Consider the following 26,761-nt stretch of genomic DNA (forward strand, 5'->3'; position numbering starts at 1 on the left):
GTTCCAGATTGCTCTCCAGAATGGTTGGGTCAGTTCACAGTTCCACCAACAATGCATTAGTTTCCCCACATCCCCTCCAACATTTATCATTATCTTTTCCTGTCATTTTAGCCAATCTGAGAGGTGTGAGGTGCTACCTCAGAGTTTCCTTTCAAGAGTGGATAAGTAAATCATTTTTTCTGAAATATTAACATTTTAATAAAGAAAACATTGCCCCTAAATACTAAACCTGAAAAACTCACTAGGCCTGAGTTTATAACCTGTCTATCTAGTTTGTAAATATATAAAAGTCTATTCTTAAAACATATCAGGCATATCTATTCTTTTCAAATAAATGAGGAAACAGATGAGTAGGGAGATAAAAGTATTCTTCCAGAGTTGTTCAGCAATCATCTCCCAGAGTAGCAAAGTTGGAATTCGAATTCACAGTCCTAAAATCACCAGGCCATTATTCAATCAGAGTGGGACAGGCAGGCCTGTGACCCTGTCCTCCAGGATGAAATGAGGATTGAACAGTTGCAGGAGGGACCCTTGTTTCTGCATCTATTCTTCCCTTCTTTGTCTCTTGACTATACGTAGGTCCTGAGAGACTCTGAGTTTTCTCACCAATAAGTCATCTGCGCTCTGACCATATTTCCTCTGCTTCACATCATCTCTAGAGCCCTAGCTTACTGGCACTTGTGACCTCAAAGGTGAGAAGCTTATCATACCTGAACGGGGCCCAATAAAACATACGGAGCTGTCCTGAGGCCAGGACCCAAGAATTCTAGTCACAACTTGGTACAGCCATGAGTCAAGTCTAGAAATAACCTCTGATGAGACCATCCGCTTCCCATAGCTTGAAGCTTGGCCAAGACTCCCCAGTGACATTGCTAGGTACATCCCTTCTCTGTACTTCCCTGCTTTCATTCTGGAATCAGTGATCCAGGGCTCCCTAGTACTCTTCTCATTTTCCTCCCCTTCCCTTTTTTTGTTATTTTGGGTGACTTGGGTTAAGCCACGTGTTCTCATGGGCCAAACAAAAGGACCAATTGCCTTCATTATTAATCAGCCACCCAATTTTTCTGCCAATCCCCTTCTGTGTAAACAAGAAACCTCAAGAAAATCCACAGTAGTGACATGCTCAGTGGCTACCATGTTACTTCTTACAATCAATGAGCTCTTGAAAGTGGTCTCAGTCCTTTTGACCATGATACCTACTGTCTGAAGGTGAGACAGAAAGAGCTTCCCAGTTATGGAAGAAGATACCTTGTCCCAAGTCAGATCACACAAAAGAAAGCTGAATTTGGAGTCAGGGTTCCTTAAATCCCCTGCTCTGTAGTTTCCTCATTTACAAGCAGCAAATTGAACTAGATGACCTCAAGGATTCTTTCCAGCTGCAGATCTATGGTCCAGAAAGAACATGGTTGTCTTTCCTGACCATCCTCCTTTCTCCAAACTAAAACTGTCCTCCCATTCTCACATGTCCTTGGAATAAAATTACTGCCTGAATTTCTTCTCTTAAACACACTCCATCTGTACAACCTGTAGTTTTCTTCTCTCAGTAGAATGGAAGCACCCAGTGAGGCAGGGAAAGGGCCATTTCTCATTTTTGCAAATATGCAAATATCTCCTTGGCAGGAAATCTTCCTGGGATTAATATTTACAACGAGGTTGTAAAGAAACCTCTGTTGTGTTGTACAGAATCTGGTAGTGACAAAGTAACTACTGCCATCATCCCATTACTCCAGACAACAAATGGAGTATTTGCCCAGTGGTTTGCGAGATACACGGCATTTGCTGTTCTCTAGGATAGGTGAAAGAACAGGAGGGAAATAGCAGGTGGGACAGAGCAGACAGGGCACAGCAGTTCCTTCCTTCTGCTGGAGACTCAAACCAGTGGCAATCAGCCCAGCCTGCTTTATGGAAGAAATTCAAAAGCTTTGATACTGCTTCCCTCCTTTTTTGTTGTCGTTGTTAGGTTTCATGGGAACTGTCAATGATGAAGTTTAATAATTTACAATTTGTAACAACAATTAATAGCATGATTATTAAAATCTGTGCTCCCAATAGAAGTCCAGGACAAACTTTAAAACTAAATTCTGACTCCTTGATCTCTCCCTCTTTTCTTCCCCTTACCCCTTGTGATCTTCAGTAGGTGATTTACCTAGGTCTCAGTTTCCTTATCTGCAAAATAAGCAGATTAGACTAAATGGCCTGAAAGCTTTCTAGGCTTTCTCTAGGATTCTGGTCTTTGTCCGCCTTTTCCTCTCCTTCACTACTCACAACTTCCTTAACCTCCCAATATCTGTTTGCATATAAAATCGCCACCTTTAACATCAAGAGAGAGACACAGATGGGGAAAGGAAGAGAAGAAGAAATGAAATTGACACAGATTCAAATTTATCATTTAAAAAGATCGAGGAACTACCGAACCACAGTGAAGTGGAGATAATCCCATTTAAGAGAGGTTTTGTGATTTTCATATACATTTGCCTTGGGTAAATACTAGTTCTAGGAGATCGTGCTGAGTCCCATTTCCAATAAGGCAAAGGCAGCAGCCACCGGCCAAGCACATGAGCTCAGAAAAAAAGGACACAAGGGTCAGAGAGGAGAACAATAGTGATCTCAAAGGAATAAGAGGAATTGGCAGCCACAGCAGGACTAGTTTGGCTCGGTGAGAGGCTACTCTGTCCGAGACCAACTTCCCCAGATTGTTTCCATTTCTACTTTGGGAGAATGAATGTGCACTTTGACTTTTGGGGTGGATGAATATCAGCATAATTACTAACAGATCACTTCCTTGCAAACTTTTTTTTTTTTTTTTTTTTGCTAACAAGTCTCAGCAAAACAGCTGATGTAGGAGGTTGGACATATTGCACCTCGGCACTAGTTCTTTCCGAGGGTTTCCCACAGCCAGGCCCTGACCTCTCAGTATCGTGTGTGGCTTGCACGCCACAGATTCTCCAACCTTCCCGCTTTCATCTAAATCCCTTCCATGTTCAGTTGGCACACTGGGGGTGAGACTGCAGGCTGTGAGATCTTTAAGGAAACCAAAAGAAAAAAAAATGGGTCCTAGAGGTAAAGTTACTTTTAAGAGAAAAAAAAAAGTAAGGTCCTGGCAGAACAATTAAACAGTTTATTTACTATTACAAGCAAGAGGAGGGAGGGGAGTTAACCTACACAGGGGAAAAAAAAACACCTTTGTACCCCATTCATGAAGCTCAGGAAAGATAATCCATGTTACCTGAGCTACAGGTTTAATAAACACAAGGTTAAATATAAAGTATTCTAATCCAGATCACAGTCTCTTAAAAAAAACAAAAAAACAAAAAACAGCTTGTACAATTGAGGATAAAAATTAAACATTTGCCTTCTTTTTAAAAAAAAGTAGGGGCCAGGAACACTGGGGAGTGGATAGGTCGAGAGGGGAGGATAAGGAAGCATTCGGAAGGCACTTTTAAAAATAGGTGCTTAAAAAGAAAGTTTTAAGGACATTCCTTCCTCCCCTCCCCCATTTGGCACAATTTTGGGTAAAAATGAATTGTGATAAAAGCAAAAAACGAATCGAATCTGAACAGAGTTCGCCAGGTTCTAAGAGTGGATCGAAATGAGCATTATAAACATCTCCCTTCCCCCACCTGGAAATTAGTATTAAGAAAATCTCCCTCCCCCACTGAATTTAACACTATAGATTAGAGTTAAAAAGAAAGTTTACCACTTTAAATTAAATTTCAAAGATTTCTTCCTCTCACCTTACAATGCAGAGATATTTTTTTTGGGGGGGGGGGGGAAGGGGAAGAGAGAAAAGGGGGAAAAAAGAAATCACTATCCCAGAAAGGAAAAGACTGACTTCATGCTTTCCATTTGTCCAAAGGAAGCCTTAGCCATGTGGCTTGGGAGAATTTCCTTGGGTGACCAGAAGCTCCACAGGCATCCACCTTCTCTCCCTTGTCTCCTGAGGAAAAAAGTAAACTTGTACTCACTCGCTCCATTTCTTTCCTGTTTCCTGTTCGAAACAATGTGACCAGTGGCCTAAATCTCCAGGGAGAAGATGGGCGGTTCGACTCACCTTTGCAGGTGTTAAGCGTTCCCCGGCCGGCCCCGGTCTGGCAGAGCCCCCACATCCCTCGCCCGTAAGTCAGTCTAACTCGGGCGCCGCGTCCTGCCACCCCATTTGCCTTCCTCCCGCAGGTGTCTGTGCGGAAGGGGAATGAATGGTATTGGTTGGCCCGGAGCAGGAAACGTGTGACATCACGCCGAGCCTGCAGAGCTCATCTTCGTGGCTTCCACCTTGGTGACTGATCGAGCCGGGCAGTAAATTCCTCCCTGCCTGGCATCTGCCCGAATACCTGAGCCAGGTGCAAATTATTCACTTAGACTCATTTGCACCGAGCTATGTACTTTCCTTTTTAAGTCACCTCCCCACCCGCCCGCCCGGGAGCCGGCTGGAAAAGGACTTCCAGGGTAGTCAGTTTGCCACAAGACTGGGCTCTCTAACGCTAGAGACTTCCCGGAGAACTTTAAACCCCCCGAGGGGAGAGAGTCGGTCACCTGCTCTAAGCCACGAGAAACTCGATTGCAGTAGAGCGGGCGGGAGAGGGAGGGGAGCACCTGGGTTCAAATACCCAATCTCCTCACTCCTCACCACCTCGGTGACCTTGGCAAGTCCCTTCAGTTCCAGACTCAAGTGCCTCTTATGGATTGGATGGTTTCGAAGTTTCTACTTCTATGATTTTTGCTTCTAGGATTCCATGAAATTATATGTATATTTGTACATGTATATCTATATGTGTGTATATACTCATATTATTCAATATGTATATATACACACACATATATTATATATACACAGAGAAATCCTTCTACAGAAATGTGGTGGACTACCTGCCATCTAAGGGAGGGAGGGAGGGAGGGAAGGAGGGGAAAATTTGGAACAGAAGGTTTTGCAAAGATCAATGTTGAAAATTTACCCATTCATGTTTTGTAAATAAAAAGCTTTAATAAAAAAAAAAAAGTTTAAAAAAAAGCCCAACCTACTTTGTATTTACGGGTATAAGTTTTATTTTTTTAATTTTAGAAGTAGTTTCTAAGGATCGATTTTCTCCTTGCTTAGATCAAGTAGATTGCTTTCATACTGTTTCAAAATCTAACACAAATGAATGTTGAAAACTAGATTTCTGAGTTCCAATTTCTTTCTCCCTCTCTTTCTAACCTTCTCCTTCTCTAAGCACTCTGATAAGAATTTTTGTATAGGCTTTATAACCAATTTCTTTATTCACATGCTGTTTCCTCCAAAAGACTATAAGCTTCTTGAGGGCAGAGATTGTTTCTATGTTTGTTTCAATGTCCTACATACTGTGCCCAGCACTATGCAAACACGTAAGTGCTTGTTAAATGACTTCATTTTGTTGGACCGCATTCAATTTTCACTCAAAATGTTAGGGCTGAAGAGAACTTCAAGAAATCCCTGTTTTCAGAAGAAGAAAAAGATTCTGAGAATTAAAAGTTTACCTTAGGAAACCCACAAAGAACCAGATTTTGAATCCAGATCTTCTGAGTAAAACCCCAGTTTTTTTGTTTTGTTTTGCCCGGAGAGTGAGCCTTCATCAACTCTTAACCAGGAGAGCTGCCTGCTAATTTCCAATGAGATGTCAAACTTTTAAAATGCATTTTTTTTTGTTCCAAAGCCACACTCAGACGTTTGTAACAGTAGTCATGCCCATTACAGCTTGCTCAGCTGGCACGGGGCAGTTACAATTCTTTGGAGGCCTGCAATTACAAGTCATTTAAATGATTCAGATTAGAATGCTATTAATAAGGCGACTTTGCCTGCTAGTTAGAGACAGGAAGGAGGAGTCAGAAGTAGTTATTTCTATTCCTAGCTTATTGTATGTATTGGGCTGTATGCCATTTCAGTCTTTTTCCACCAGGAAAAATAAAGCTAATGCTACTTACCTCCTAACAAAATGGGTTGTTATGGGAATATCAAAGAGCTCACGCGAGCGAGTGTGGTAAAGAAGTATTTATTCATTCATAATTGAATTTCGATGCTTTATGTTTTTGTGGCCTCTTTCCAGGATTCTTGAACAATTTAGACTATGCACTGGAATGTACCACCTGGGGAAACTGTGGAATCTCCTATCCCGGAGGCCTTTAAAAATAGGGCAGCCAGTCATCTTCTTTCAAGAATGGCCCAGATAATTTTAAGGGGTTCCTTGCAACACAGTGCCTCTAAAAACTGCCTCCCCTGCCCTCCCCGAAAAAGGTGCTAGAATTCTCAAGTACTTCTTCCTTCGCCTGTCCTTATACCTTCCCTTATGCAAATGCTCATTTTGAAAGGTGCCAGGTTTTTTTCATGGCCTGGATGTATGATTTCATCAGTGTTGGGAGCTTCCCAGTGAAGAACTGCCTCTCCATGCAGATGGGTACCTTCTCTGGCACTCTGACAGGAGCCTAGACTTGAAGGGCTTCTTAAACTTTTTCTACTTGTGACCACTTTTCCCCAGGAGAAATTTTTATGTGACCCCCCCCCCCCAGGTATATAGGATATAAGTATATAAATCAGGGATACAGAGCAAACATTTATTGATGGTCCCAATTTCATGACTGCCTTTTATGGGGAAAACTAGGGCTCTTAGTGATCAAGTCATCTGTGGAAGGTCACAAAGGTAATAAGTGACAGAGCAGGAATTCAAACCAGTAATCCCATTTACATGACTCCATGTGGGGCTTGCAACTCACAGTTTAAGAAGCTGGGGAGAGCACTGAGGGTGTATTGCCCAAGGTGACACAGCCCTCCGGGCCTTGAAAGCCAATTCTTTTGGCTTCTTTTCAAAAGACTAGACTTTGGAGGTCGACACTGTAATACATTTAATTAAACAAATATATTAAATACCTGTCATAATGAGGACATCAAACTTAGAAGCCTTAAAAAAATAAAATAAAAAATAGTACTTTAGTTTTTCAATAACATGCAAAAATAGTTTCAACATTCATTTCTGTATGATTTTCAGTTCCAAATTTTTTTCTCCCTCTTTTCCCCTTCCCAAGACAGGAAGCAATCCAATATAGGCTATACATGCACAGTTATTAAAAACCGATCTTCCAGACTATGGTTCTGACATTTATTAGTTTTATGACTTACTAGGGAATTAGTTAAACTGAGTTTCAATTTCTTTACCTGGAGTGAGCTACATATACCAGCTGCCTCCCAGACTTGTGAAGAAAACTGTCTTAAAGTGCTATTGAAATGTGAGTTGCTATTAGTAGACATTAATTTTATTTTTGTACCAACTCTGTGAGTTAAATGGGGCAGGTGTTGTCTCCCTCTCATCTCAAGCAGTCATACTGCTCTCACACAGTAGGGAAGAGGTTGTAGCTGTGCTGGAGTGCCAGAGTATCCTGTATTTCTAAGCCTGTATAAGGCACAACCTCTCTGAACTTATTTATTGCTACTATTATTATCATTATTAATACTAAAATAACAACAACTCATTCATATATCACTACCCTCACAACTCCATGATGTGCTACTATTATCTCCATTTAACAAATGAAGAAATAGAGGTACACAGAGAGGGAAGAATTTACCCAAAATGTCTGAAGTAGGATTTGAACTCAGCTCTTCCTGACTCCAGAGCTACACTCTATCCACTGTATTATCTAGCGTGAGAGGAGGAGGAGGAGGAGGAGGAGGAGGAGGAGGAGGAGGAGGAGGATACAAGGAGACTGAGAGGCTGTTCTGACCTCCCTCCTCTTCCCTCTGCCTCCAATTTATTTCATTCCCAATCCACGAGGAACATCTGCCAAGGCTGCTTTGCAATGCCTTCAAGTTTATGATCCACAGCTGTGGAGGCTCTAGGAGGACTGACCTGCCCCTTCACCCAGGCATGGTCCTTAACAATATGGGAATAATAATCGAAGCAGGCTGAGGGATTGGAAGGGCATCGAGGTGGTGCAGGGGATAGAGCACCAGGCTTGGAGTCAGGAGGACTCTTTCTCAGTTCAAACCCAGCTCTAGATACTGCCTAGCTATGTGACCCTAGGCAAGTCATTTGACCCCATTTGCCGCCTCAGTTTCCTCATCTGTAAAATGAGCTGGAGAAGGAAATAAAAAAACCACTACAGTATTTTTGCCAAGAAACCCCCCCCAAATGGGGTTGTGAAGAGTCAGTCAAGACTAAATAACAACAATGGGGATGAGAAATAGTGCTGTTGGATTTTGAGTCAGAAAACCTTATTACTTTTGTGACCTTGGTCAGGTCATTTGATCACCAAGAGCCCTAGCTCTCCCTATAATCAAGTTCTCTGTTCAAAGCCGGAAGAGTGCCAGGTACTGGGAATAACAAAAATAAAATCCCTTACATTCTTTCGGAATAGATGTACATATTTATGTATGGGAGGTATACAAGGTCACTTTCGGGGTGGGTGGGATACAGAGCTTTTAGGAGCTGGGAGAATGCAACAAGAGGGATCTGTAAAATGATTGGAGCCGAACAAAATCTTCCCTGCTTCAAAAGTCTTTGATCCTGTGGGTAGGTCACAGTACTCTATATGGGGGGTGGGGGGTGGGGGGTAGGAGGATTTGTAAAAGTACCTTCAACTTTGCTACTTTAAAACTGAAATAGGATCTAGCTTGGGATCAGTGAACACAACAAGTCATCCAGAAAGCCCTTGGGGGGAGGGATGGTTCTGGTCTACAGCTCTGGGGCAAATCCAAGCTCTTTAAATGCCTGCCTTCGGGATATTTAACTTTCGGTTGTTTGTTTGTTTGTTTATTAGTACCTGGGCTTTTATCAGGGTAAGGAACTTTCCCCCAGTGCATATTAACTTTCCGCTGGAAGGATAATAACCCACGCCCAACCTGAGCTACAAACTTTCAGAAAATTCACAAATGAAAATTGAGGGATTTTGACATCAAACAATATTTGTTTTCCCTTTCTTAAATTCTGCTTTTTGGAAACTACCAGGAATAATGGGAGGGAGGGGAAGGAGAAGTCTTATTTAAAAAAAAGAAAGCGACAAAAATCCCTCTAAAAGAAAAGAGAAAGTATTAGGTTGTAAATCTGGTTTAAAAGCTGATAAGGCTGAACACAAATGCTCGTTCCAAAACCAAATGCACTTCTCTGGCTACTGGAAGGGTGTTCCCTTTGGGGAGGGAGAAGAACTTGTCTGCCAGCTTGTGTTAAACGCTGGTACCCGACTCAGACCTTGCTCTCAGACTGACAATATACCAAGTGGATTTCACTATACACATGCAGGAGGCTGATCAAGGGAGCCTGGTCGACTTGATCTGGTTAGCTGGGAAAAGAGCGAGCGATTGGCGCAAGGAACCATTCAGACTTTGGGATGATTGAGTCTCAGAACCGCTGGGAAAGTTTCCATGTTTCCAATTATTGTGGAGAGAGGCAGCTTTAACAGCACTCTACAAAACTGTAGAGTGTATATCATGTGTATATATAAATATGTGTATATCAAAAATTAGCAAATGCTACAAATTGGGGCTTGAGTTCATTGTTTTGTTGGAGCTTCTTAAACTTTTCCCATTTGAGACCCTTTTTACACGATCCCAGGTGTATAGATATTTAAAGTAAGCAGATAAATTGAATATTTTCGGATAATAAATCATAATTCCATGATCCCGACATTTAGTTATAAGACCTAATATGGGTTTGTGACCCACAGTTTAAGGAACTTTAATCTAGAATAATAGTGAGGAAAATGATACTAACTCAAAATTAACAGCATATCATGCATACATTATTCCTCCCTCAAAGAGCTGTTTATTAAACCTTTAGCAGCACATCACCCGTGGCAACTCTTTTTTAGTGGGTGTATGAAAAGAAAGTAGAGTCAGAGAGGGAACTGCAGCAAAATTATGAATCCATCTAGATGTGTGTGTGTTGGGGAGAATCAATGGCTCTGGATCTCCTACCTTATACTGCCCAGAGCTATTAATGGCAAGCAGAGAGTTTGCCTAAAACACCCAAAATTATAAGACAAAATTATACAAGATAAATGCAGTAGAGAAGTGTTTTAAAGCAAAACGCTACAAAAGATCCAGAAGCTTCTTATTGAGGAGGAGGATGAGTGAGGGACCACTTTCACGGAGGAAATGGAATGTGAATTGGGGTTTAAAAGATTTTTTAAGAACTAGGAGGCAAAGAGAGAAAGGGGAGGGCATTCTAGTATGACATTGCTTACAGTGTAACATTAAAACATTACCAATTTCCAGAAGAAATTCACAAAGGCATAATAATTATAATTATTGTAATTATTATAAAAAGCAACTTTGAATGTTTCCCCTCTGGCTTAATTTATCCTCTTCCTGTCCTATCGAAAAGCTCATCATTATCTAGTCATCACACTTAACCTCTTTCTGCTTCAGACTACTTCCTAGAATTTATCTAGCCATAGAAAGCTTACAGTGTGAATTTTTGAAAGGGTTCCCCAGCCCCCCTTTCCTCATGATATCACAGCTTTTTCATATACTTGGTTAATATGGTATTTTAAAGATTTTCCAAGCATTTTACGAATCTAAATACACAATTAAAAAAAAAGGCCCGAGTACAGCAGAACATGAGGATTCAAAATATTAAGTAATAAGTTTCCATTTCGTCATTATTAATCAGAGAAATGCAAATTAAGACAACTCTAAGATACCACTACACACCTGTCAGATTGGCTAAGATGACAGGAAAAAATAATGATGAGTGTTGGAGGGGATGCGGGAAAACTGGGACATTGATGCATTGTTGGTGGAGTTGTGAACGAATCCAACCATTTTGGAGAGTAGTTTGGAACTATGCTCAAAAAGTTATCAAACTGTGCATACCCTTTGATCCAGCAGTGTTACTACTGGGATTATATCCCAAAGAGATTATAAAGAAGGGAAAGGGACCTGTATGTGCACGAATGTTTGTGGCAGCCCTTTTTGTAGTGGCTAGAAACTGGAAACTGAATGGATGTCCATCAGTTGGAGAATGGCTGAATAAATTGTGGTATATGAATATTATGGAATATTACTGTTCTGTAAGAAATGACCAACAGGATGATTTCAGAAAGGCCTGGAGAGACTTACACGAACTGATGCTGAGTGAAATGAGCAGGACCAGGAGATCATTATATACTTCAACAACAATACTATATGATGACCAGTTCTGATGGACCAGGCCATCCTCAGCAACGAGATCAACCAAATCATTTCTAATGGAGCAGTAATGAACTGAACTAGCTATGCCCAGAAAAAGAACTCTGGGAGATGACTAAAAACCATTACATTAAATTCCCATTCCCTATATTTATGCACACCTGCATTTTTGATTTCCTTCACAAGCTAATTGTACAATAATTCAGAGTCTGATTCTTTTTGTACAGCAAAATAATGTTTTGGTCATGTATACTTATTGTGTATCTAAGTTATATTTTAATATATTTAACATCTACTGGTCATCCTGCCATCTAGGGGAGGGGGTGGGGGGGGGTAAGAGGTGAAAAATTGGAACAAGAGGTTTGGCAATTACCCATGTATATATCCTGTAAATAAAAGGCTATTAAATTAAAAAAAAAATAAGTTTCCATTTCAAGAAAGCCTATATAATAAATACTGCACATTGTGTTCAGAGCTGTCCATCTTTTCTTTGCTTTCTTGTAGGTTTTCTTTTGTTCGTTGCTGTGAATTCTTTATTCTTTTCCCCCCCTTCCTTCCTATTTTCCCAAGTTAACAATTAAAGTTTGTGTGTCTATAGGTGTATGTTTAATATATACATATGTAATATAATATATACACACATACATGTTTATCTGGAGATATATACACATATTTATACACACACACACACACACACAGATGCATCCTTATATACATCCATATAAGGCCATACTATGCTTGTTTGTCCTATTTCTCTGCAGTTGTGTAATATCCTTCAGAAGCCCAAGTCTTTCCTATTTTTCTAACTCCACTGATTCACCGTTTCTTACACCACCACAATAATCCAACTTTATAAAGCCTAGTTCTTTTAAACAGTCTAACACAAATATTGATTATTATCAGCCCATCCCTTTTTCAAGGTCTGATGGCCCTTAGTGTTTGTACCTTCCATTGGCTTAGAGAGAAAGGCAGGGATGACCTGCAGTAAGAAAACAAAGGGCCTGGAAGAGAAGTTCTAATTATGAAGGCCAGGAAATAATTGACGTAGCATGGGGCAGGGAGAGGCTGCCCACATTCCACTCCTGTCTAGGTACAGTGTGGATTTTTTAACTAGGCAAGAACTTCCATTATTCAAAGGACAAGGAGCCCCTTGATGGGGCCCTTAGTTCTGGAACTGATGGAGGCCTCCGTGTGGAAGCTTGCAGAACTCTTGGCTCCTGGAGGTCCCAGTTAGAGCTTGTCGGCCCTTTACAAAAAGACCCTCACTGGTGGGGAGCGCAGAACAAAAGTAGGGGAGGCCTTCTACAGACTTTCCCCGGAGCAGGCCTCCTAAATGGGCCGGACTGAGCGTTTCTTTCAGAGCCACATGCTCTGTAGGGCACTGTGGGCAGCTAAGGCTGGAGCTGCCAGCTTGAGGTGGAAGATACGAGATCCTGGCACAGGTGGACAGCGACTGTTTTCCTAGGACCCTTTCGAGGATATCTGGGTCCGGACCGGGCAAATCTCCGGCTGCCCACAGGGAAACGCTAGGGGAGTTCTTGTATTAATGGCAGCTATGCCTGGATCAAACAGTGGCCCCTTAACCTCAGGGTGATAGGAAAGGAGGGGATTGCTTCAGCCCAGATGTTGGACTCAAACTTCCCCCTTATTCCCTTCTCCCAGTCTCTCGGGCTTGCAATCTCCCCTATACCCTATACCCAGTACTTTTAAAGTCCAGCCAATTGTCCCTTGTCTACAGCTCTTGAACACACCATCTCTCCTCCGAGTCTGCTACCAGGCAGGTGCAACCCCTTCACCTCCCGCCTGGACTGGCATCCCTCCAGGGGGATGCCCCTCCAGCCCCTCTGCTAACTCAACTGCCAAACTCATGCTCCGAAGGCCCAGCACTAACCGTGTCACCTTGCTATTCGATGAGCTCCAGTGGCTCCTCCCAAGTCCAGCTCAAAACCCACTACAAGCTTCTTCCAAAGCCAGACCCTCCCCGCCTGCTCTCCGAGACCCGAAATCCCTTTAATGGGAGATTGGGCCTTTCCACAATTAGAGAGAAAAACCTTAGTCAGGAGGGTGGAGGCAACAAATTGGCTGTAACTGGTTCCCAGTGCAGTGTAATCAATCTAACAGCCGGTAATGGGCTTAGAAAGCCAGGTTAAAAGGGAAGAGGAACAGGAGTTTTCTTGGAGGAAGGATTTTGGAAGCAGTAAACTTTTGGAAGAGCTGTTTCATAATCTAATCATTCCTACCTGATCAGAGAGACCTTTGGCTCCACCTTAGATACCACTTGGAGGGGGCAGGAGAGTCTAAATCGGGCTACAGGGCCGGTCTGGAGTTCCCACAAGTTTTTGTATTTATGCTCCCCAGCGTGGGCTGAGAGCTCCTGGAGTGGGTACCAGGGACATGTCAACTGTATATTCTATATGTTCCTTCAGTTCCTCCAGGACTTCTTACCTTATCTCTTGGACAGGGAATTGGCAAACAAGCTACAGTCAGAGTCCAACTGTCTAGTTTAGACCAGAAGTTCTTAATCTTTTTGTGTGTCATGGACCCACTGACCAGTTTGGTCAAAACCTCTGGATCCCCTCTCAGAGTGACAGGCTTTTTGTTTTGGGGTGCGATTGGGGTGAAATAATTTGCCTAGAGTCACACAGCTGGAAAATATCTTAGGCTGTGTTTTAACTCCTGACTCCAAGGACTGAGCTGTATCCAGTGCACCATCTAGTTGGCCCATTGTTTGTTTGTTTGGTTTTTAAAATGTATTTACTTAAAACTTAAATGCAAAGCCCAAATTTTTTATTTTCAAAATACATGCAAACATTCACCTTTGCAATACTTTGTATTCCATATTTTTTCTCCTTCCCTTTCTCCCTACCCCTCGAGATAGCAAGTTATATATAGTTAGATATAGGCTAAAAAAAATCCAATATAGGGGCAGCTAGGTGGCGCAGTGAATAGAGTACCAGCCCTGAAGTCAGGAGGACCCGAGTTCAAATCTCGTATCAGACACTTCCTAGCTGTGTGACCCTGAGCAAGTCACTTAACCCCGATTGCTTCAGAAAAAAAAAAAAATCCAATATAGATGAAACGTGCAATTCTTCTATATATATTTCCACAGGAAAAATCAGATCAAAAAGAAAAAAAAAATGAGGAAGAATACAAAAAGCAAGCAAATAACAACAAAAAAGCTGAAAATACTATGTTGTGATCCACATTCCGTTCCCTCATATTTCCACAAGTATCATACCGCACAAGAAAATTCAGATCAAAAAGGAAAAAAATGAGAAAAAATACAAAAAGCAAGCAAATAACAACAAAAAAGCTGAAAATACTACGTTGTGTGTGATCCACATTCTGTTCCCATAATACTCTCTCTGGATGCAGATGGCTCTCTCCATCACAAGTCCATTGGAATTGAAAGTCCAATGTTTTTAAATAATTGAAAGAAATATTAAATTTCAACTGGAGGCGAGTCAAATTAAAAATGATTTCTTTTCCCATGCAAATTCACAGACACCTCATCTCCTCCCAAGCAAAAGTCCTGCACTTCTGCTCCACAATCCAATTTCACATGAGTACCTGTTTTGCTTAAGTTCTAGCTTTCCAAGGCTGAAGATGACCCAAATCACTCAATCCCTTGCTTACAAGTTGGCGCTTGGATAGTAAGAAGTTTGCTGTATTGTCTAAATCTCTGGATTTGGACTTAGAATTATCAGGGTTCAGAGCCTACCTCAGCTACTTTGTAAGGCAAGTCACTCAACTCCTCTGAATTTCAGTTTCTCATTTGTAAAAGAGGGATAAAAATGATGATAGTAGATGCACTTCCCAAGGTGTAAGGATCAGAGTATTTTGCAAATGTTAAAACACTAAGTAATAGTAATCACTATCTTGTCTCATGAAGTCTGCTTTTCAGCGTGCCCCAAAAATGGTACCCTGTACTCTCCATGATTTTTATTTTTAAGCTGTACTCTTCAACTCACTGATTGGGTTTTATAACAAAACCATGTGTCATCTATAGGACCAAGAGCTTGGGTTATATTTTGGGGGTGTCTCATTTTCCTTGTTTCAAAGCTTCCTCACTCCCCATGAAATCAGTGATTTTTATTATGGACTATTATGGACAACTATAAGGCACATTGTATAGAGTACCAACCCTGGAATTAGGAAGATCTGAGATCAGGTCTCAGACTAGCTGTATGACTCTGGGCAAGTCATTTCACACTGTTTGTCTCAATTTCCTATCTGTAAAATGAACTGGAGAAGGAAATGGGAAACCTAGATAGTGTGTTTACTAAGAACAGCCCAAATGGGGTCACAAAGAATCAGTTGATTAATTGACTAAACAACAACAAAACAAGAAACTAGTTCTTTTGTACTAGTTTCCCCTTACGATGACCATGCTTTTCAGAATGCATGGCAGGCATGTGTATTGTGACAAAAGATTTTTTTTAACCCTCATTTGTGAATGAGATAGAATATTTGAAATTGGGATTATCTCAGAGAATTGGGGAACTATGTGGCCTCCATGGCTATATCATGCCAGAGCAAAGTTTTATGAAAAGGGGAAAATCAACAAGCTGCATTAAAACGTATCAAAAAGGATTAGTACAATTCCAGGTTCTGAGGAGGATTCTGTGATGTAGAAGAAAAAAAATCATTGGATTTGGAGGCAGATGTGATGGGTTTGTGTTGGGCAAGTCACTTTACTCTGAGCCTCAGTTTCCTTAAGTGTTAGATAATTGAGTTGGCTTAAGCGATCTCTAATATTCCTTCCGGTTTTAAATCTTGAAATGTCAATCAATGAATGAATCTGCCTTTATTAAGTGCTTACTATATAGGAAACACTGTGCTAAAAACTCTGGGAATACAAAAAAGATACTGGAAGATAATTGGGGCAGCTAGGTGACGCCATAGTGTATAGAGTGCTAAGTCAAGAAGACTCTTCTTCCTGAGTTCACATCTGGTCTCAGATACTAGGTATCTGGGTACCCTGTGTTACCTCCTTTATAAATGAGCTAGAGAAGGAAGTGGCAAACTACTCCAGTATCTCTGCCAAGAAAACCCCCAGTGGGGTCATGGAGAGTCTCACTAAACAACATCTCAAGAAGCAGGAGAGAGAGAAAAATTTCCAGTCTAGACCCTCTCCACAATTTAAATTCTTAAAGAATTGCCTTAAGTGATTAAATCCTTTGCTCAGGATTATACAGCCATTTATGTTAGAGATTGGAGTTGAACTGGTCTTTGGGGTTTCAAGTCCAGCACTCTATTTACTATACAACTCACCTGGCACATAGTAGGCACGTAGTAAATATTTATTTTTCTCTCTCTCCTGCTTCCTGATTCTAGTGCAAGTCCTTTGTTGCTCTATGTAGGTAACAAGTGAGAAGGTCTAACCTTCCCCCTTCAACGTCTGTTCCTGGTTCATCCAGCCAAGGATGACATTTCCTTGGTTTATGATGGTCAATTCCGATTCTGCTTCTCAGAACTGGGGATGAGAATGGGGTTCATATCTTATACATATGATGGTAGAATAACAGATTCAGAAATGGAAGGAATCAGATAAAATTGCCTCACTTTACAGCTGAGTAAACAGGTTGAGGCAGGTCGAGAGACATGTCCAAGATCATAGAGCTAATAAATGTTGTTTAGTGAGACTCTCCATGACCCCACTGGGGGTTTTCTTGGCAGAGACTCTAGTTTAGCCTTTTATTAATTTCTCATTCCCTTTATCTTCAAGCCTGAAGTGCAGTCAGGAGCAGGAATCCACCATGAGCACTTCATTTCAGCTTGCTAGGGAAGCACATGGTGAGAAACATACCTGTTTTGCAGGATATTTTCTGATTTCCTGTTCTTTTCTAACCATAGATCAGAGAGATGACTGCAGCTTCTGAGAATGGATTTTCCTTTCTATAATATGCCGGACCACTTTCTGTAGCAGTAAATGGTGGTGGTGAATATGTACTTACAGGCAGCCTGAGAAAGGAGTCTGAGGATACTTTAACATCCTGGCTATAGATTTTGAATTCCCTAGGTAACTTGATCCCATAATTTAGCCTTCCATCCTTCTATCCAGCAAAGGGAGATTTCTTCAGCAGCACTAACTTTGGGGATTGTCTTGTGAGTAACCCCAAGTGTAAGAATTCCTAAGTTTGAGTGTTTGAGCATAAGCCTCCTAGGGAGAGCTGTGGTTCAAAGCAAGCTTCTTGGAGAAGAAAGGGGATTACTTAGAGGGTTACTCTTCAGCTAAAACCATCTACACGACTCACATAAGTGCAAAAGATTTTAGGTCTTGCAAAGCTTGGGTTTGCTATGAATTATTTGTATAGTGCAGGTCCCATGGCTTGCCCCCATAAAATGTTTTACTTCCTAAGTGGAAGCTATTTGTCTGTTTTATGTGTCCTATATCTTTTCCCGGGATACAGTGAATCCTTTGCATCTTATGCATTTTGTAGGAGGGTAAAATCAAAAATTTCCAAAAGCTAATTTGCTGAATGCTGATGGGAGATTGTGTTATGTTCATTGGAGAAAATCATTACATGAATTATACCTAAGTCTTTGTTCAGAAATTCCTTTGGAGTAAAACTTTGGAGTAGGGACAATAATCTACAAAGGGAAGTGGATACTTTGTGAGTCAAAATGCTCTGATTGGACCCAGTCTAGGGGATTCCAGAGAACTTAAGGGAATCCTGAGGACAGATTACATTTCGGAATATGACACATTCAAAGAGGAACTAAATTCTTTTTTTTTTTTTTAAATAACTCTTTATCTTCAAAATACATGCAAAGATAGCTTTCAGTATCCACCCCTGCAAAAACTCATGCTCCAATTTTTTCTCCCTCCCCTTCCACATCCCCTCCCCAAGATAGCAAACAATCCAATATATGCCAAACCTCGCAACTTTTTTACACACTGCACATTCACCACACTGCACAAGAAGAACCGGGTCAAAGAGGAGAAAAAAAAGCAAGCAAATAATAACAAAGAAGGTGAAAAGCCTATGTTGGGGTCCACACCCAGTCCCCACAGTTCTCTCCCGGACACAGATGGCTCTCTCCATCACAAGTCCACTGGAATTGGCCTGAATCACCTCATTGTTGAAAAGAGCCACGTTCATCAAAACTGATCATCCCATAATCCTGTTGTTGCTGTGTACAATGATCTCTTGGTTCTATTCACTTCATTCAGTATCAGTCCATGTAAGTCTCTCTAGACCTCTCTAAAATCATCCTGCTAATTCTTTCTTCTAGAACAATAACTTATTCAGCCATTCCCCAACTGATGGATATCCATCCAGCTTCCACTTCTTTATCACCACAAAAAGGGATGCTACAAACATTTTTGCATATTTGGGTCCTTTTCCCATTTTTATGATGTCTTTGGGATACAGACTCAGTAGAGACACTGTGTTGGATCAAAGGGTATGCACAGTTTGATAGCCCTTTGGGGATAGTTCCAAATCGCTCTCCAGAATGGTTGGATCAATTCACAACTACACTAACAATGTATCAGTGTCCCAGTTTTCTCCTCATCCTCTCCAACATTTGTCATTATCTTTTCTTGTCATATTAGCCAATCTGACAGGCATATAGTGGTACCTCAGAGTTGTCTTAATTTGCATTTCTTTTATCAATAGTGATTTAGAGCATTTTTTCATATGAAAAGTATTTCTAATACTTTTAATTTCTTTGTCAGGACTAAATTCTGATGGGGTAGGTCTATACATCTATATCCCTTTAGACAACAAGCAATGCTATTCCACAGAGAGAAGCAGTGCTATGGGATTTAAAGTCTTACACTCTCTAGTAACTATAAGGAATAGTGAATTTATTCTGGATTTTGTCCCGGGGTAACATGCACAAACTGACAGCGTGAACATGGCCCTTCCTAGTGATGAGCTATAAGCATTCTCTATAAGTTCTGTATTCCTATAAGCATCATACTGGAGGGACTTGTCCAGAATACACTTTTTTTTGCATGGATTTTTTTTCTTGTCAATTTTTCAGAGACTAGAATGTAAGTTCAAATCCTAGCTGGTCTTAACCTATGTGGCCATGAGTAAATCATTTAATATCTCTAAAGATACAGGATAGTTCTAAATCATCCTGGAATTCTATAGATTGCCTTAATGATTTTGCTTGGAAGATTATTTTGTGACTTTCTGAGAAAATGTGTTTTCTCATAGAATGCTATAATTAGCCTGCCTCCATTTTACAGAAGAGACATAGATAGTATTACTTATCTAAGGAAATGGCAAAATAGGAATATCATCTCTGGTTTTTCTGCTTTGTTTTCCTACTGAGAACCCCCTTCTCAACTCAACTGCTGTTGCCTCAATGCAACAATGCATTGATCAAATGCACGATTTGAACGTAATGGAGTTGGTTCCTGATAGAAGTAGAGGCACCTGATGGGATACAACACTGTTACTCTCAGCAAACAGCCAAAGTAGTAAACAGTATTTATTATCGAGGACACAAAACAAAATAAGAAATAATGATTTGCTAAGCTACTCTAAGTCTGCTGCTCTCCGGGACTCTTAGTGCCTCAGACATTGGGTTGATTTGGACTTGGGAATTCTAGGATGAAGACAATTCAAGTCCTATATTGTGCAAGGGGTTTCCACAGGATTCACACTTTTTATAACATTAGTTATCAGGTACAGTCACAGAAAAACTGAGGTTGAGCTTCTACTCAGCTTGGTGCAGGGAACTCAGGAACACATACAAGTAGGAACTCAGTAGGGTTTATTTTACTTATATGATTGATGGGACCTCTGACCTCATCTGGTCTCATGAGTTCTGGCTTTGCATCAGAGCTAAGACTATTCACAGAGAAAAGTTAGTGCGTTCTCGGGCAAGAAAAAGTCTAACACTGTCCTTGTTGGTTAACCTATCATCTTGTTATCCCAGTTCAGTATAAGGAGGTTGCTCTTGGAAGTAGGGAGAGTGGGAAGTTGCTGTTAAGGTATCAAGCATTGATTAAGCATCTACTATTTTTCTTTCTTATTTGTTTTGTGATTTGATTTATCTAAATCTGAGAGTGCAAGATTGAGATCTCCCACTATTATAGTTTTGCTGTCTATTTCTTCTCACAACTCTCTTAACTTCTCCTTTAGGAAGTTAGATGCTATACCACTTGGTGCATATATGTTTAATATTGATATTGCTTCATTGTCTATAGTACCCTTTAGCAAGATATAGTTTCCTTCCTTATCTCTTTTAATTAGATCAGTTTTTGCTTTTGCTTGATCTAAGGATGGCTACCCCTGCTTTTTGGACTTCACCTGAAGCATAATAGATTCTGCTCCAGCCTTTTACCTTTACTCTGTATGTATCTCCCTGTTTTAAATGTGTTTCCTGTAAACAATATATTGTAGGGTTCTGACTTTTGATCCAGTCTGCTATCGGTCTCCTCTTTATGGAAGAATTCATCCCATTCACATTTACGGTTAAAATTACTAATTCTGTATTTCCTGCCATCTTAATATCCCCAGATTATGCTTTTCTTTTTCCTGCTCCCTTTCACCCCTTCTCTAGTATTAAACTTATTGATCCCACTTGCATCACACAGCTCTCCCTCTTTAGGATCCCACCCTCTTCCCTTTGAATCCCTTCCCCATTTTTATACCCTTCCCTTATTACTCTTTTTCCTTTTCCTTTTTCCTCTCCCACTTTTTATGAGGTGAGAAGATTCTCTGTAAAACACATATGTCAATTATTTCCTCTTTGAGCCAACTGATTCACACAATGTTCCTCCCCTTCTCTAAGTTCCCTCAGATATGTTTCCTTTGCCTCATCGTCGCATGTAATTTCCCTCTTTTTATGTCCCCCTTTCCCTTTTTCTGACATTATCCCCTTTCCATTTCTACTTCCCTTTTTTATGTTATATCAGTAAAATCAAATTGTACATGTGGTTTTTGTGTATATCCATAACAGAAATACAGTTCTTAAGAGTTCCTTTTACATTTTTCTACTTCTCTTGAGTCCTGTTGTTGATCAAATTTTTTAAGTCTGGAATTCCTCTGTTTCATTAAATGTCCATCTTCTTCCATGGAAAAAAATGCTCAGCTTAGCTGGGTAGTTTATTCTTGGCTGCATTCCAAGTTCTTTTGCCTTTCGGAATATCAGATGCCAGGCCCTTCGATCCTTTAATGTTGAGGCAGCCAGATCTTGCGTGACCCTTATTGTGGCACCTCGGTATTTGAATTGTTTTTTTTCCTGGATGCTTGTAATATTTTTTCTTTAGTCTGAAAATTCTGAAATTTGGCCACAATATTCCTCGCAGTCTTTATTTTAGGGTCTTTTTCAGAAGGTGTTCGATGAATTCTTTCAATGCCTATTTTACCTTCCGGTTCTATTACTTCTGGGCGGTTCTCTTTGATGATTTCCTGTAAAATAGTATCTAGGCTCTTTTTTTCATCATAATTTTCGGGTAGTCCAATGATCCTCAGATTCTCTCTCCTAGATCTATTTTCCAGGTCTGTTGTTTTTCCAAGTAAATATTTGACATTTTTTTCCAATCTTTCAGTTTTTTGGTTTTGCCTGACTGATTCTTGATGTCTCAATGAATCAGTCATTTCTATTTGTTCAGTTCTGATTTTTAGTGAATTATTTTCTTCATTAGCTTTTTAAACTTCTTTTTGTATATGTCCAATAGAGTTTTTAAATGAGTTGTTTTGCTCTATGGAATTTTTTTCCATTTCACTATTTTTTTTTTTTTTTTTTAGTGAGTTATTTTCTTTTTCCAATTCACAAATCCTACTTTCTTGGGAATTCTTAACCTTTTCCAATTCATAAATTCTGTTTCCCTGCACTTCTTGGGAGGTTTTTACCTTTTCCAATTCACATTTCAGGAAGTTGTTGCTCTCTTGCATAGCTTCTCTTTCCTTTCCCCATTTTTCTTCTAGTTCTCTTTTAAGGTTTTTAATAGTTTCTTCTAGGAGAGCCTTTTGTATTGGGCACCAACAATTGTCTGGAGACTGTCTGCTATTAGTCTCTTCAGGGTTGAAAAGCTGCTCTCTTTCTGTATAGAAACTATCAATCGTTCTTTTGATTTTTTTACTCATTTTGTTAAAGCCTGTAGGGTCTGCCTTCAGGGCCAGGAGGTTACCAGCTTCCTCTGCAGAGCAGTGAAAGGTGTATGGACGGATAGCTGTCCTGCTAGCTGGCTGCAAAAAAAACAGCAAGGTATTGGAGTGCTCTGGGAAACAGTTCCCCACTGGGAAGTAACTCAGGCCTGTAGGGCAGAGCTGGGAAAGTGCCCTGCAAAGAACCCCCTCTGTGTGAGATAACGACTACCCTGGGGCTTGACGCTGAGCAGTGAGAGTTTCACTACCCCAAGCCAAATCCTGTCCTGGGGCTGTGGGTATTAGCAGCTGAGCATCTACTATTTTTCAAGCACTGTGCTTGCTGAGGATGCAAAATAAATAAATAAATAAAATAAAAGCAAAAACAGTCCACTCTGAAGAAGCTGATGAAAACCCGGGACTTTTATCCTTCCTTGTAGCAAAACATTTCCACTTCTTGAAAATACACAGGGATGCATGTAAACAGGGGTGTGCTGGACCTGTTCAGATTGACTAGAGACAGTTGATTGTTAGATTTCCTTTGTAAGCATTTACATCATAAATCAGCAAATTCTTTAAATTAGAGTATGATTTAATGTTTTGCTGATGATCTAGAATTAACAAAGTGAGGGATGAAATGTTAATTCAGATTAAACTTAAAAATGTCATGTGTATTTTGGGGGATGAAAGCTGCTTGTCAGATATTTATTATCATATGCAAACCATCTGCAACTTTATATTTTATAACCATTATAATTTAGCACATAACATAGTTGGAGATAATCTTTAGGGGAATAAGAAAGGTGGTTTAGGAAATCTTGGGAAATGGAGAGATCTCCATGGGCAAGATCAAGCACAATGCAGCTTTGTGTAGTCCCCGCTGATCTACCTCATATTTATTTGAACTATTTTGCTGAATGAATTAATTGCAAGGTCCTAATTCTGAATCCAAGGTCCATTGTAAGGTCATGGATTTAATTTGTCTTCCTATTCAGTGTGAAATGGTATCATAGTACAATAGAAAGAACTGGATCTGTCTCCAGAAGAACTGTGTTTCAGTGTTTGCTCTGCCATTTAATTATGACACCAGCTGTGTCAAATCACTCTAAGTCTACAAATTTTCATCTCGAAAATGAAGGAATAATAGTTAAAGTCCCTACTCACTAAACTAGTGAAAAGCTCAAATGAAATTGGGTAATTAAAAGGTTTTGTAAACTTCAAAGCACTACATACATACGTACATGTAAGCTACTACCGTTCTTGAGTTATCTTTCTGGACTATATCAGTTTTTATATGTTTGCCTCTTGCTTTGTCTGGATCAATCCAGATCAGAGATTTTTAATCTGGGATTCATGAACTTGTTTTTAGAAAAAAAAAATTTTTCATAAGTATATTTCAAGATAATGGGTTTTCTTTGCCATGTAGTTTATTTTATGGGTTTAAAACCAGACTGCCCAGGAATTCATAACTTACAAGAAAAGGTAAGAGCCCTCGATTGGTCCTGTTGCTATCCTACCTAATTATTTTAATTAATTTATTTATTTTTGCTGAGGCAATTGGGGTTAAGTGACTTGCCTAGGGTCACACAGCTAGGAAGTGTTAAATGTCTGAAGCCACATTTTTAACTCAGGTCTTCCTGACTTCAGGGCTGTTTTTCTATCCATCTAGCTGCCCCTAGACTATGTAATTATTACTGAGATCAGCATCATCACAGCCCTGGGTACTACAGGCCCTATAAGAAATTACATAAGAGATTTAGCCCTTGTCTAGGTATTTCACGGTGACTCTAAAAGAGTGAATTTGAATTTCACTAATTTGCGGAATATTCAGGTGAAGAGGGAATTCCCTCTAGTCCCCCCATCCCAACACACACACACACACACACACACACACACATTTTATGACAATAGAGAAATATTGGTGAGATGTCTGTTTCCCAATGGATTAACCCATCTGGGAAATATCTAATAGCGGATTTGAACCCTGGTTTTCCCGATGACAAATATCCCATTTTATCCTCTACAACACGCTGTCTCCTTGACTTTAGGTTCCTGCAGATCACTACCTTCTTAGCTTTGAACCAAGAGGCTTTTTAAAAACAATTCCAGTTCATGGTGTATCTGGAAACGCTATTAGGAGTGACGGCGTTGTCGGGGCCGAGCCAGGCAGCCGGGGTGGGGCCCTCCTGCTACCATTCTCGCATGGCACCCTTCGGGGGAGGTCTCCCCTTATAGGAAACCCAGCCCCCCCGACTTTGTCTTTGACCCAGGCCGGCAGAATGCATTAACGGTCTCGGAACTCAAGGCCGGCCCCAAGTGAACCAGTTCTCACTCACTTGGGCCTTTTGATTAGTCCCAACTCTCTTATGTGTTTTGACAGGAAGTTGAAAGGAAAAACAAGAAGCAATCTTTTCCAAGCACTTTATTTCCAGCCTCCCAAAATCAATGCTGGCACCCCAGGAGTTTCATGTGGGGGATGGACTGGTTGCCAAAATCCTGCCTGGTGAATAAGCGGCTTACTCATGGCAGGGGAAAGCAGAGGGCCATGTTCCGCTTCCTCTGCCTTGGGTTTTCACCCGGATTTGACAGTTCTTTAGAAGCGATGCAGAATGGTCCGGCTGACCTTAATGAGAAAGTATTTCTATAGCAGACATCTTTAGTTTTATAACTGATGGGACTATTTAGCGTCATGGAGCTAAATATAACCTATTTATAATCTAGCAGGCTGGCTCTAGTCTATTTCTATAAGCTGTCCTTGGCCACTCATAGAACTTTGCCGAGTGGATCCCAGACCGAAAGCCACAGTAACCGTTGCCGGCACTTGGGGCTGTTGCCATAGGTACCACCCATTAGGATGGATGGGCAGCAGCTCTGTTTGGTTCTGCTCGCTCGGTCTGGTAGATGGTCTTTTGAAGGTCCATTCTGGGCACACAGTTCAGAAGAAACATTTGTGGTTTGGTGTTTTTTCCCCTCTTATGGAAAATAGAATCTTTCATTCTGATCTTGCCAAGCCTTTTTTATAGATTGCACCAGAGTGTCTAAAAACCAGAAGGTCCTCCCTTTCTTTCAGACAGATTTTTCCCAGAATCTCTTTGGGGTTTTTAATGAGAGAAAGAACTGAAAGGGACTTTCCGAGAACATTCCCCTGCCTCAGAACAGAACATTTTTCGGCAGTTAAATACGAAATTGAACCTTAGTAGTGTCCTCCAAAAATTTTTCCTTGGACTTTATCTTTGGGTAGATGAAATGGTTAGGAGGACTCCAAGTGTGCACGCCGATGGTGTCCAAATAATTTAATCTTGCCCTTGAACTGGGTGGTCTGTTTGCAATTAAAGTTCTGCAACTAGGAAAGCTGGAATGTCTTTGTTTTTCCCTCACTTACTGCTCCCTTCCCTCCTCCCCCATCATTAACTCAGATTATCTACATCAATGAGGTAAAGCAGATGAGGGAGATCTACAGAAACTGGGAAGGGATAGAAATAGTGAAAGCTATTCCTCCTAATGTCCTTAATATGATAATATGGGGATTCCCCTCTATTCCCTCTCTGGTTATATGTTCTGGTCCGGGTGCATGTCAATAGATTTAGAGCAAGAGGGGGAGATAGAAAAAAGAAAAGGGAAAATAGTCCCTAGAAACTCATGCCCTACTGAGAAGATAAGATGTTTTGTATATTCAAAAAGAAAATTAAATATGATGAGAATTTGAGGAAGGAGAAAACACCAGCAATGAGGAAGATCAGGAAAGGAAGCCTGTGGAAACTGATTCACAGAAATCTCCAATGAAACTAAGGATTCTAAGAGGTAGAAATAGGGAAGGAGTGAATTCACAGCTTTCTGTAAACTTTCCATAGAGACTCTATTTGACATACCCCGGGGTCTTCCGGATATTTCAATATCTCAAAAGTAGCAATGAACAATTTAATACTCATTCCATTTACCTTTGTTTTTTTCATTCTCTTTATTTATTTATTTTTTTTTTAGCTTTTCCTCCTTTCTGGTCATGCAGATCTCTGATAAACATACATGTTTATATGTATATCTATCTATCTATCTATATATATATATATATAGACACACACCAAGGCCTCTTAAACCTTTTCTACTTGTGACCCCTTGTTGCCAGAGAAATTTTTGTGTGACCCTAGGTATAAAGGTATATAAAATAGGAATACAAACTTACTGACAATAAATCTTAATTTCATGACTTCCACATTCAGTTATGAGACCCCATATAGGGTTATAAACCACAATTTAAGAAGCTGGGATATATATGTATACACATACCTATATTTGGATAGAAGTATATGCATATAAACCTACATCTGTGCCTCTATATGAGTATATATTAATGCAGCTATATACATACATATACACATGTAAGTATTTTTAATAACTCATCCTTAGTAATATACTACCATTTACTTAAACTGGGCTTTTCCACTGCCCTTTGGGTTACTTGTTACTGTAGATGTTTAGGCAAGTGAGTGAGTGCTTGGAATGCAGTTGACTTCTTGTATAAACTTGTCATCATAATGTCAGAGCTGGAAGGGACCTTTGAGACCATTTGGAGAAG

The 26,761-nt window shown here is 40.3% G+C and overlaps 1 protein-coding gene across 2 annotated transcripts in view; it reads right to left on the minus strand.

The window, feature by feature from the left end:
- LNX1 (ligand of numb-protein X 1) overlaps positions 1–26,761 on the minus strand; it is a 208,876-nt gene that overhangs the window by 132,407 nt on the left and 49,708 nt on the right. The window contains exon 1 of one of the 2 annotated variants that reach the window (XM_003773249.4): positions 4,052–4,372. The exons of the other annotated variant lie outside the window; for it this stretch is intronic. The gene's annotated coding sequence lies outside the window, so the exon portion shown is untranslated. Of the gene's footprint in view, positions 1–4,051; positions 4,373–26,761 lie in introns of those variants that run through there. 2 annotated transcript variants of the gene reach the window in all.

The sequence above is a fragment of the Sarcophilus harrisii genome, chromosome 6 (assembly GCF_902635505.1).
Source record: "Sarcophilus harrisii chromosome 6, mSarHar1.11, whole genome shotgun sequence".
Classification (NCBI taxonomy): Eukaryota; Metazoa; Chordata; class Mammalia; order Dasyuromorphia; family Dasyuridae; genus Sarcophilus; species Sarcophilus harrisii.